This window comes from Crocodylus porosus, unplaced genomic scaffold (assembly GCF_001723895.1).
Source record: "Crocodylus porosus isolate Cpor-Errol unplaced genomic scaffold, CroPor_comp1, whole genome shotgun sequence".
In the NCBI taxonomy this organism is placed as follows: Eukaryota; Metazoa; Chordata; order Crocodylia; family Crocodylidae; genus Crocodylus; species Crocodylus porosus.
The window spans coordinates 38,809,943-38,822,071 of record NW_017728886.1 but is presented as its reverse complement, the minus strand read 5'-3'; positions in this window follow the sequence as shown (position 1 = coordinate 38,822,071).

The following is a 12,129-nucleotide window of genomic DNA, read 5'->3' as shown; positions in this document are numbered from 1 at the left end:
ATCCCTATGTGATCATAATCCTTTTTGTTTAGCAGGAGAACCAGTTCCTCCTGTTTGTTCCCCATGCTCCTGGCATTGGTGTACAGGCACATAAATGTCCCACGGGGGGCCCTTGCCTTCCCTACGGAATTTGTTTATTCAGAGAGCAGCACTCAGCCTACTCTTCTGCAGTTTCCTTCAGTTCCCTTAGGCAATTCCTGGGGGAATGTAACAACTTATAAATAACACTCTTAAAGATATTCACACAGGGTGCTTCAGACATAAGGGCTCTACTGAGCCCTGAGGGTGGGAGGTAGTGCTGTGCAAAATTTTGGCAGACGTTTAATTTTGGAGGCATTTCAGGCCATTTTGGCACCTGAAACACCAAATCTGAATTGAAATGGAAGGCTCCAAAACATCTCTGAAATGAAATGAGGCATCCAAAAGATTTCGGAAATGTTTCAGAAAATTTAGGACTTTTGGATCTGGGCTTGCAGGAAAACAGCTGTACGCTGCTGTCCTGCCACACAACTCAGCTCTGCAGGGAGCAAAGATCTGTGCTGGGGGTCTCCTTGCTGCTGCTGCTCACCCCGCTCTGATCCCTGCTGCATGGCTTGGCTCCACAGGGAGCAGAGACCTGGGTCAGCACGGGGAGGGCAGCGGCATCCAGGAGACCCCCGGCGTGGATCTCTGCTCCCTGCAGAGCAGGTCACGTGGTCTGGTCTCCTCGCCACCACTGCCCGCCATGCTCAGCCCTATGTTGTCCTGCAGAGCTGAGTCACATGACAGGGACCAGCAGGCTTGCTGACCACTCTGAGCTGCTTCCCTGCCTCATGACCAGGTGTGACAGGGAGCAGAGAACCATGCAGGGGTCTCCTCACTTGTACGGATGGCAGTGGCCCTCCTCCTCCCATGGACAAGCCACCCACAGCCCTATCCTGCTCCCTGCTGGAGCCCCAAGCCTCTGGCCCTAAGCCCCGCCTGGCTGGGCGGTATGGCTGTGCAAAGCTTGCAGCCTGTTTAAAACAGATTTGGATGAGATTTGGCAGAGCGAAATCTCCAAAACAGATTCAGCTAAAACAAAATAGGACAGTGATCTATAGTAGCTAGGGTCAGGAGGGACCTGAACAGATCATCTAGCCTAACCCCCAAGAATTTCCCCCTGTTATTTCACTCGCACCAAATCACCCCAGTTAGGATGTGAACTTAGATCTCCCACACAGTGTGCAGAAACTTTACCACACAGCCACCAGTGCTGGTAAGAAAGCAGCTGCCCAGCCCTGGTGGGACATGAACCCACAATCCCCAGCTGAAACACTGAAAATGAATCTGAAACATGGAAATGAATCACTGTCCTCCAAAACAGCCAAATCCAAAACTGAATTGAAACACAGCCGTTTCACACAGCTTTACTGGGAGCTGCTATCACCTGATCTGTACTCGACTCCAGTACTTCCCCTGTACGCTGTGAATCAGGGATGAGCTGACTGGCTTCCTAACTGCCGGTGCAGGGAGAGCCCAGAATTATGGCAATATGGCACAATGGGGATTTAATCCCCCATCCCAATCTTACCTCCTACCATGCATGTGTAGCATGGCAAGAAGTACTATTTTTGCAACTTTAGGTCTCAGAGAAAAGTCCATCTCCATTGTCTCTGTAATCACCCTTCAGGTATTTGAAGTTTGATATCAAATCCCACCTCAGTCTTCTTTCCTCCAGACTAAATAACCCTAGTTCCCTTAGCCTTTCCACATATGCCTTGTGTCCAGCATCCCAATCAATATTTTTTGCTCTGCTCTAGACTTTTTCCATGCTGTCCACATCTTTCTTGAAGTTTGAAAAATCAAAACTGGACATAGTATTCCATGCTGAACAAAGCAGAAAAACTACTTTCCTTGATTTGCAAGCGACATTCCTGTTGATGCAACCCAGTATGCTGTTGGCTTTATTGCAACAAGAGCACATTATTGGCTCATATTTAGTTTTGGTCTATTGTAACCCCCAGGTCCTTCTCTACAATACTGCAGTCTTTCTAGTCATTCCTCAGTCCATATTTGTGCATGTAATTATTCTATTCCAACTATTCCTTGTTGATTGATCTGATCTGATTGATTGCAGACCAGTCTCCAGTCTCTCCAGGAGATTCTGGATCCTGACCCTACCCTCCGGGGCATCTGCAATTCCATCCAACTTGGTGTTGTCCATAAATTCGCTAAGTATGCACTTAATCCCATTAAAGGAGATACTAAACAATAATAGACCCGGGACAGACCCCTGGAAAACCCCTCTTGATACTTCCTCCCAAGTAGACTTTGAACTATTGAGCATGATAATGCCAGTATGTATCCAGTAATGCAGAAGTTCCCAAACTGTAACAGATTGCACACCAATTTAAAATGATACAACCTTAAGTACCACCAGCAAATTTTTATCATATAAGGCAATTATAATAAAATCTGTTAATGTGTACCACTGACAGGTTGTCTGCATACCACTGGTGGTACATGTACCACAGATTGGGAAATGAGTAATGTATCATATGTTTAGTCCATATTTCCTTAACTTGTTAATGAGAATGTCATGAGAGACAGCATCAAAAGGCTTGCTAAGGTAAAGGTATGTCACATCCTCTGCTCTCCCTCCATCCATAGAGCCTGTCACCTTATCATAGAAAAAAATCATATTGGTGAGGCATGACTTGCTCATGCTGGCTCTTTCTGATCACCTTGTTCTCCTCTAGATGCTTCCCAATAAATTCCTTGAGAACCTGCTGCATATTAGATTCCAAGGTCAGGCTATCTGTAGTTCCCCGGATCCTCATCCTTCTCTTTCTTAAAGTGGAATTATGTTTACCATTTTTGCAGTCATACATGACCTTATCCAACCTCCATGAATTAGCCGAGGTAATTTTGTAGCCAATTCCTTTACTACCCAAAGGTGCATCCCATCTGTGCTTGCTGACTTGAAAGCATCCAGCTTTTCTAAGTACAGTAAAAGCTCTGTTATCTGGCATCCCCCTGGAATGGGGGATGCCGGATAACCAAATACGTTGGTTAATCAAGTGGCCCAGGCTGCTGCTTCTCCCGCCATGTCTGAGGTGTCCCTCTTCCCCTCCCGCAGCATCGCTGTCCCTCCTGCAGGCCCTGCGGGACAGGGAGGCGGGCTCCACACAGCCCTGTGCAATCCGTTATGCCCTGGGGTCATTGGGGCTCAGCAGCGCAGGCTGCTTTGCCTCGGGCCATGGGAGCTCAGAGAAACTGGAAATGCCGCAGTGGGCACTTCCGGTTTCACTTCATCTTACAAGCTAACCTGTTCTGCCATTACTCTTGGCTGGTTGTCTCTTTCCCTATCCTTGCTGCCAATTGCACTCATCCAGTAGCTGCTCCTATTTGTGAAAACTGAAGTAAAAAAAGCTATTAGATACTTCAGCCTTCTCTGAACTAGACTGCCTTCTGCATTCAGTAAGGGACCTATGGTTTATTTGGTCTTCCTCTTCCTTGTAAAATCCTTTTTATTGTCTTTTATGTCCCTTGCTGGCTGCGTCTCAAATTAGTCTTTGGCCTTCCCGATTTTTTCCCTTATATACCTATGCAATACTCTTATACTCTTCCCTAGTGCTATGACTGAGTTTTCACATTTTATGCAATCCCCTTTTGAGTTTCAGCTCATTGAAGAAATTACTGTCTAGCCAGACTGGTTTTCTGTTATATTCCTTATTCTTCTATTGCATCAGGATAACTTGCTTCTGCACCCTTATAAGGGCCTCCTTAAAGTTTAGCAGCTCTCCTGAAATCCTTTCCCCCTCAGACTTGCCTCCCAGGAGATCCTGGCCACCAGTTCCCAGAGTTTGTTAGTCTTCTTTTCTGAACTCCATTGTCCTTATTGTTCTGCTCTCCTTCCTTCCTCCCCTTCATATCTTGAACTTTAATAATTTCTTGATCACTGTACCTTCCACCTTCACACAGTCTCAACCAATTATTTCCTGTTTGTGAGTATTAAGTCAAGAACAGCTTCCACCCCGCCCCCCCTACTTTGCCTCTCTACCATCTGTATCAAAAAAAGTTATCCCCAACACTCTCCGGGAGTTTGCTGGACTGTTTGTGCACTGCTCCGTTTTTTCCCCCAGCAGATATTAAAGACTCCCCAGAGAACCAAGTCCTGTGTTTTGGGAGCCTCTGTCAGTTATTTAGATGTCACTCTATGGCTAGGAGCAGATGTTGTAATTGTCCCTGGACAAATTGTGCTTGTGTTTTCCCAGAACAGACATATCATGGGATCAGCATGTACATATATATCCCTTCTAATCAGGGATTAGTGAGCAGCTGAATTGAATGGCACTTTTCTGTCATTGATGGAATGATGCAAGCCTGAGATTTTTCAGGCACATATTGCAATGTCCTGGGATAAACTTAGTACTTCTTAGCCTATGAACCTTTCTAGCATGTATCCCAGGACAACAGACATGGGCATATAAACAATCACATTGTGTCCCAGGATAAAAATGGTTTATCCCAAGACAAAAGTGACCTCTGTTTGTAGCCTAAGATACAATGTTTCTACCCATTCATCCAGTTAAACTCTTATTTGGTATCTTACCTTCTGTTACCATAAATCAATTTCTCACACTGACAAACTTAGTGCTTTGACCATGTTAGCCATCTCTTCACTTCTCTGTTGCTTGGATGGTATTTGTCTTCATTTAAGGCCCTTTATAGCCTTTCTCATTCACTATACCAATGAAGAGCCCCTGCCTCCACTATACAACCAGCCTCCATTGCACACTTGTTAAATAAGAATAAACAAATAGTTGATTTGTTTCAAGGACTGAAACAAAAAAGTGGAAAAAACTGTATTGACCACAAGCAGCTTCTTTTTTTTTTAAATTTCTTGCAAATCGGGGAAAGTCTACTTCGGGTAAAATTAAATCTTTCAGTCAATCCACAGAGTAGTAATATATTTCTGGATAAGAGCAAAGAAATAGATTCACAAGGAGCTATAGAGACCATTTAGAAAAATAGGAACAGGTAGGTGCCATTATACCCAAACTGCTAAAAGAATACTCAACTGATAAAAGTAGACAAACGTGAACAGGCACTCTTCCACCACTCAGGAGAGGCTCTTAGCTACGGGGCTACAGCCTATGCAGAGACAGAACTATTAAGTTTGGCTCCCTACCAAATTTCCCTGCCAGGTGTGATAGATGGGTCACCAAGCCCTATAGAGCAATGGGAAGGGGAGCAGGAGGGGAAAGAAGGGTAGTGAGACTTACCTGCCCTGACTCCTACAGCCAGCAGCATAGAGCTGCTCCTACCTTGTTCATTCACCCAGGTCCTACAGCTGGGCAGCATGGGACTGTTCCTGACAGCAAAGACATGGGGTTGGGGGGAGCACCATTCTGGAGCCCTCTTTAAGTCAGTGCCCATGGATGATGGCCCTCTCACCCTCCTACTTATACTACTGTTTAAATGAGCAATGCTACAGCCTGGCAGTTGGGGACATTCTACAGTACCTTGCTGATTTCTGTTCAAATCTCCACTCTGATATCTAGTGGAAAACGAGTGGGACCTGGGCATTTCCTGTCCCAAGTAAGAGAGTGTCCTTACTGCTGGGTTAGAGCATGCAAGACAGAAAGGGTAGCAGCGTGGGGCAACAACACTGTGCCCAAAAGTTTGTCTAATATCTCTCCCACCTATTCACTTGGCCTGACAAAAAAAGATATTACCAAAAGAAAAAAAAAAGTCTTTTTCTTGCTTTATTTTGTATTCAGTCAAACTATTCACCGTTTATCACTCAAATTCACATAGTTTCAGGTCACCTGAAAGTGCATTTGTGTCAAATAAACCATTAAGCAAAAATAAAATCTGCCAAGTTCTTCCAGATTTTCAGAGAGACTTCCATGTCTTCCCTCACTGTATCCATCACTTCTGGTCATTCTCTATAAACATCTACAAGCTTGCCTTGATATCTCCTTTCAAACACTACTGTAACCCAGGCAGTACTCCAGGAGGTACCCCCTCTCCAATTGAAGGGATCAGAGCAGGTGCACAAGTGCTGTGGGAGGTGTAGGGACCCTCCTCCCCCTACAGAGCAGAGCCAGACCACCAATGGGGACTTAACCATATACCTTTTAATGAGAAAACAGTGCTGGTAACATAACCAGTATAAGCCAGGGAGTATAAGGGACACTACAACGCCCTGAGGGGGCAGGATTCGATAACGGTTACACACTTACAATCATAGACATATTCATCCAGTTGACAAAAGACAGAGTTAACAAAATATAAAACACAAAACAGCAGAACAAACAATACTGGTGGGCGAAATATAAAAGACACAAAATACAAAACATCAAATAACAAGGAATATAGGGCCTAGGTACCTGGAAGGGTTTGGGTTTTTTTTTTGAGGGGGGATGAGGGGGAAGAGGGGAAAAAACACAATGACCCCTTTCCACTGCAACAAGAATTTCTCCCTGTCACTTCACTCCTCCTGAGTCATCCCAGCTGGGACCTAAACTCAGATACCCCACATGGTAGGCAGAGACTCTACCACTCAGCCACCAATGCTAGTGGCTGCTAGGGGTCTTGATCTTCCCAGAGCCCGGCCTCATCTCGAGCTGCCCGGCCTCTAATTGGAGGAGCTGGAAGCAAAGCTGGAAACCTCTCAGGTCACTGCTCAGATCCTTGCTGGAGCTGGGGAGCCTCTTCTGCTGGCTGCAGCCTCTCGTAGGGGATCCTGGAGCCCAGCAGGGAGCCTCTCCTGCCTGCTGCATGCTGCACTGCTGAGGGTCCAACCGCTGCCTGCAGGTCCCACTCTTTCAGGGTCTTCTGGGGCAATTGCTCCTGCCCTGCTGGCCCAGCTCTTTGAAGCTCCTTCTTTGTGGTCTCTCGCTGGTCTCCCCCAAGTCAGCTGCCCTGCCCTCTTTATCCCCCCCCCAGGTGACCCAAGGGGCCAATCAGGGGACATGGAGGGTGAGTTTCTGGTGCCTGATTAATGAGGAAAGGGAATTCCAAGCCCTCCAATCATCTTTTACCCTTTCAAAACCCCTGGGCCAAATCATTAGCAGCCAGCCCATCTCGCTACACTAAAAACTCTATGCTGTCCATGGCTAGGCTTCTCATGTGCTGCCTCTGATGCCAACCATTATCTTTTCTTTGTTTCTTGGCAGTTCCCAAAGTCTCTGTAGCCACCTCTCCTATCTTCAGGGCAGGGCCAATATGTTGTTCTACTTGTACAACACCAAGCACAACAGGTTCTGGCCCATGAGAAAGGCTCCTATATACTAGGGCCGTGCAAACACAAGTATCAAATCAGAGTGCATTGAATAACTCTGTGTTAATATAGCTGTAATCTGTTACACAAAACTATTCAGTATTTGTATCAGTGACCTAGAAATGGGAGTGCACAGTGAAATCTCCAAGTTTGCAGCTGTTACTAACTTATTCCAAGTACTCATATCTCAAACTGAAGGAGAAGAACTGGAGAAAGATCTCACAAAGCTAAGTTAGTAGGGAAAAATGGGAGATCATTTTCAGTGTTGACAAGAACAAGGTAATGCACACAGATAAAAAGTAACCTCAATTACCTTGTTTTCTTGCATATGACACACACCATTTCCCCAAAATTAGGGTGCATGTATAGACCAGAATAGAAGCACCATGCTTTCATTCCTGCTCCACAGTACAGCAGCTATGGCATCACTATCAAGGCAGCTGAAGGAGGAGTCAATTGACTTAATGGCTTGATGTTCCATTAATCAAGAGAACCTATCTTAGGGCAATTTTGCTGTCTGCTATCTGTTCCTGGTCTCCTCCTATTTTACCACCCTGGAGGCTCTATAGCTGTCTTCAAAATCATAGATCCACTTTTGGATACCAGTCCTCAGTAGCAGCAGGAGTTGCAACATTAGTTAAGTAGGCATGGGACAGTGAATTAGTTGAAAATTAGGCTCTGTCCTTGCTCAATACAGTCATAACTTTGAAGATATTTTTTTCTTCATTCTTCCTTTCAGAAGACAAGGCATGTAATTAATCCCAGAGTATACTGTGCATGAGAAAACATGGTACATGAGCTCAATGTTGGGTTCTGACCTAGCTGTTATGATTTAGGAAAAAGACCTTGGAGCCACCATAGCCAGTTTTCTAAAAACATCAGTGTAATGGGCAGCAGTGAGCAAAAAAAAAAATGCCAATAAAATATTGAGGGGGTTAAAAAGATTACTAAGGGGATTTAAAACAAAATGGAAAATATCATCCCCCTATACAAATCCATAGTGCATTCAAATTTTGAATGCTGTGGGAGGTTCCGGTCTCTGCTTCTTAAAAGGTAAGTAGAATTAGAAAAGGTAGAGAAGGGCAACCAAAATGGCAGCAGCTCCATCCCCCTGATCGTATCAAGAGTCTAAAAAGATCTTCAGTTTGCAAAGGAGAAGGGAATATGATAGAATTTTGTAAAATCATGAAGGATGGGACAAAGTGAATAGGCAACTATTCTTCACTAAGTCCTAGAATACTAAAATACTGTCAAGTGCAGTTAACTTGTGGAGCTTACTACCATAGGAAGTTGTAGAGATGGGTAATATAGCCAGGTTCCAAAAGGGACTAAACACATTCAGATGTATATCCTCTGGCATCTCTAACCAATGATGGTGGAAGTCAGGGAGGGTAATGAACAACAGATAGATCACTTTAGATATGCCCAGTTCAGTGCTCTCCCTCTCAAGCATCCACTGCTGTCATTGGGCTAGATGGACCATTGGTCTGCTCCAGGATGGCACTTATGTTCTTATTTAATACTAAAATCAAACCAGCATTAGCATATAACGTACTAATCCAATCTCCACTGGCTCACCATGAAAACAAGAGCCTGAGGCCATCAGCTTGCATGTATATTCTGTGCCAAACATTGCGATTCTGTCCATGACCCTCATTTAGGTATAATGCAGCTCTATAGAAGCAGTTACTAGTGTATACAGTTTGTTTGTTTTAAACAGCGAAACCTTAAGTGCCAGATATATTTTGTGCTCACACTCTACCACCTGCAAACACAGAATTTCATGTATAGTTACTGCATCCAGGAGATTTGATGGCCACTCCTGTGCAAGTACAAATGGATCTTAAAAAAAATTGGCCTGTAGATGCTGTATAGCCTCCTTCCCCAAAGTTCTTTCAAAGTTAGTCTCCACTGCCAACCTGTCATAGACAAGTTATCCTGTGTCTATTTGGTAAACTGTGTTTTTATCCCCAGTGGTGGCATCCAGACAGTCTGCCTCCAAAAATAGCATAGTCACAGGGTAACTGATCCTGCCAATCAGAATGAAGAAGAAATAACTGCACTGTTTCTTAGTATAGCAGTGCAGCAAGCTTGAGGATGTCATCAGTCAGGAGAGAGCAAGGTTGACATAACTACGTAGACATAATTCTTATATAATAAAAGGGCTTAGTCTGTCCGTCTGTCTTTCTGTCTGTAATGCTCTTGGAGCACTCTGGTAAAGTGAAACATGCAAAGCAACACGATGACAGCAGGGTGGGACTGGAGGGGTGAGACCAGCCCACCCCAGCCGTGCTCCTCAGAGGTGGCGGAGCACTGCCATGATGGTGGGAACAGAGGGGATGGAGCAGGGGGACCAGGCCAGTGCTGTTGCCTCACCTCCTCCCCAGCCATGCTCCTTGGAGGTGGCAGAGTGCTGCCATGATGGTGGAGATGGAAGGAATGGAGTGGGGTGGTGAGGCCTCACCCACCTGCTCTGCCCCTGCCATCATGGCCATGCTCCACCACCGCTGAGGAACAGGGCCAGGGGGTGGGGAAGAGGCCAGCTGCACTGGAGGCAGAAGTGGTGTGGGGTGCTGGCAGAGGGGAGTGAAGAAGATGGCAGGGCAAGCTCCCCATCCCCGCCGTGTTCTTAGGAGGACAGTGTGGGATGGTGGGTGGTGGCGCTCTGTCCCCGCCTGCCCCCTCCCCCCATTATTCTTGACAGGCAATTCACTAGTTTTATAAAGATAATTGTTCAAGGCACTACAGAGACAATAGTACAGTCAGGTTTTCTCCCCTTTCAAACATTACCTAGACCTTTCAGCACTCGCAGTCTTTAGTCATGCTGTAACACATTCTTGTGTTCAGTTATGAAAACAGACAAGCAACATATCCAAACATGGGTGTAACAGGGGGCTCTGTCAGGGTCAGTCCACCACTGGACCACCCACCTGTTTCTGGGCTAACCACCCACCTCACTGTCCTGCCATGCCTTGTTTCATAATTGGTTCTCATTAAGTGGGAGGCTGCCCATTCTTGCCCCAGTGCCAAGGGGCACTATCACAGAGGCAATGCCTCACAGATGGCATTCAGATGACACATACTCCCAGCCTACAGCCAGACCAAGCTTAGCCCTTATTGTCAGGCCTTGTACATACAAATTCATACCGCTCTCCTCTCACTAGGGCCTCTCAAACTCCACCCCCTCTCACAAGGTCTCTTTCACACATCAACAACTTATACCATCTTGCTCCCTCTCGGAGTAGGCCCCTTCAGCCATATGCTTTACATAGCACACACCTTGGGTGGCAGACGTGAGGTCTTTTGGGCCTCTCCAATGACCCTCAATGGGGTAGTGGCTAGCCAATTACCCAACTGGGGCCAAGTTTGCCCTGACCCCTCCCAGGGCAACTCTACACAAACTCTCTCACACACACTGGGCTCCCAGCCCTCTGGTTTTGTACTGACTGGGGCTCCACATCTTCTACCCCCTCACTAGGGCTCAGGTGACCATAGCCATGGCTGGCCCAACTGCTACCCACACTGATTTGGGAGCTAGAAATTACTGAGGTGCCCTGACCCACCTTCCACTAAGGTGGTAACTGGTCTGGTATTTTCCTGAAGGCTCTCATGCCACTGGGAGCCCCACCAGGCCACCCACTCCTAGCAGGGTGCAGTTTTAGATCATGCCCAGGACCAAGAGCTGCCTACTCCTACCTGCACATGTTCTCATACAGCAGCTCAGCTAGGCAATATTTCTGTCAGCAGCAATCTTCTCTGTTTATATAGGCAGACAGTGTCTCAAAATGGCTGCTGCAATCAAGCAACTGCTGGCTGTTTGACTCAGTCCTTAAAGTGGCAGGCACCAATGGTGCCCTGCCACAATGGGAGCTGATCCCACTTGTGTAACCCTACCTTCAGCTTGTTGCCCCTGTTGATTAGGTCCATTACTTCTGAAATCCAAATCTAGGATGTGTGAATTCAAATCATCAACTCAGGAAAAAATTATATAAGGGCTACCTGCTACTCATTGTCAGTTAAGTGATATATAAAAAGGAGTCTAAACAATAGCTATATGAACTAACTATAGCTCTCTGTTAATCCTTATTGACTTCTAAAAGTTCTTCCTGGGATGGAAGAGCCTGGAAAAGCTACTGGCTATAGCAGTTAAAAAAAAAAAAAAAAAAAGGAAATATAGTCTTTCAAAAAATTCCATGAGTGCAACCTCATGCTATAGAGTTGTATGGCATAGTTTACGGTATAAGTATCAGAGCATTTCAAGAAAAGATAAAAATGTTACTAGCTTCCAAATCTGCTAAAAAGAACTTCACAACAATCATTCTTAATACCAAATTTTGAACAATTAAAGCTGAAAACAGCTGGTTAATTTCTATTAGTTTTAAATATGATAACTCTTTTGTATAATGCCTACAGATGTCCTCTAAGGATACAGCTTGAAGGGCTGTACAGTCAGATTTTGTAAAAACCAAATTATTTTACACTATTTTACAAGCACCTTTAAAACAAAATAAAACAAAAAAGTTACACTAAACTTCAATCCCATATCTTAATTTGGTGGTAAATAATAGATCATTCTAGTTTTGTTCCTCAATGTAGGCTTTTTGTTTGCTTGTTTTTTTGATCAGGGTAAAGGAGAGGTTTGGTGGTCCTGTTAAGGAGTAAATTACTATTCTAAAAGACAAACCTTGCTATTGTTAGTTAGAATAATAGTCCTGATGAAGTAAAAACATTCAGGAATGAATAATACACATTGTATTATAAACACATTTCATAATTATTGTACCTATCAGAAAACAGATTGTTTTAAAAATGATCCTAAGTTTAAAATGTTCTACTTCATTGGATTAAGCATTTTTATTCCGTACCTGTTCAGATTA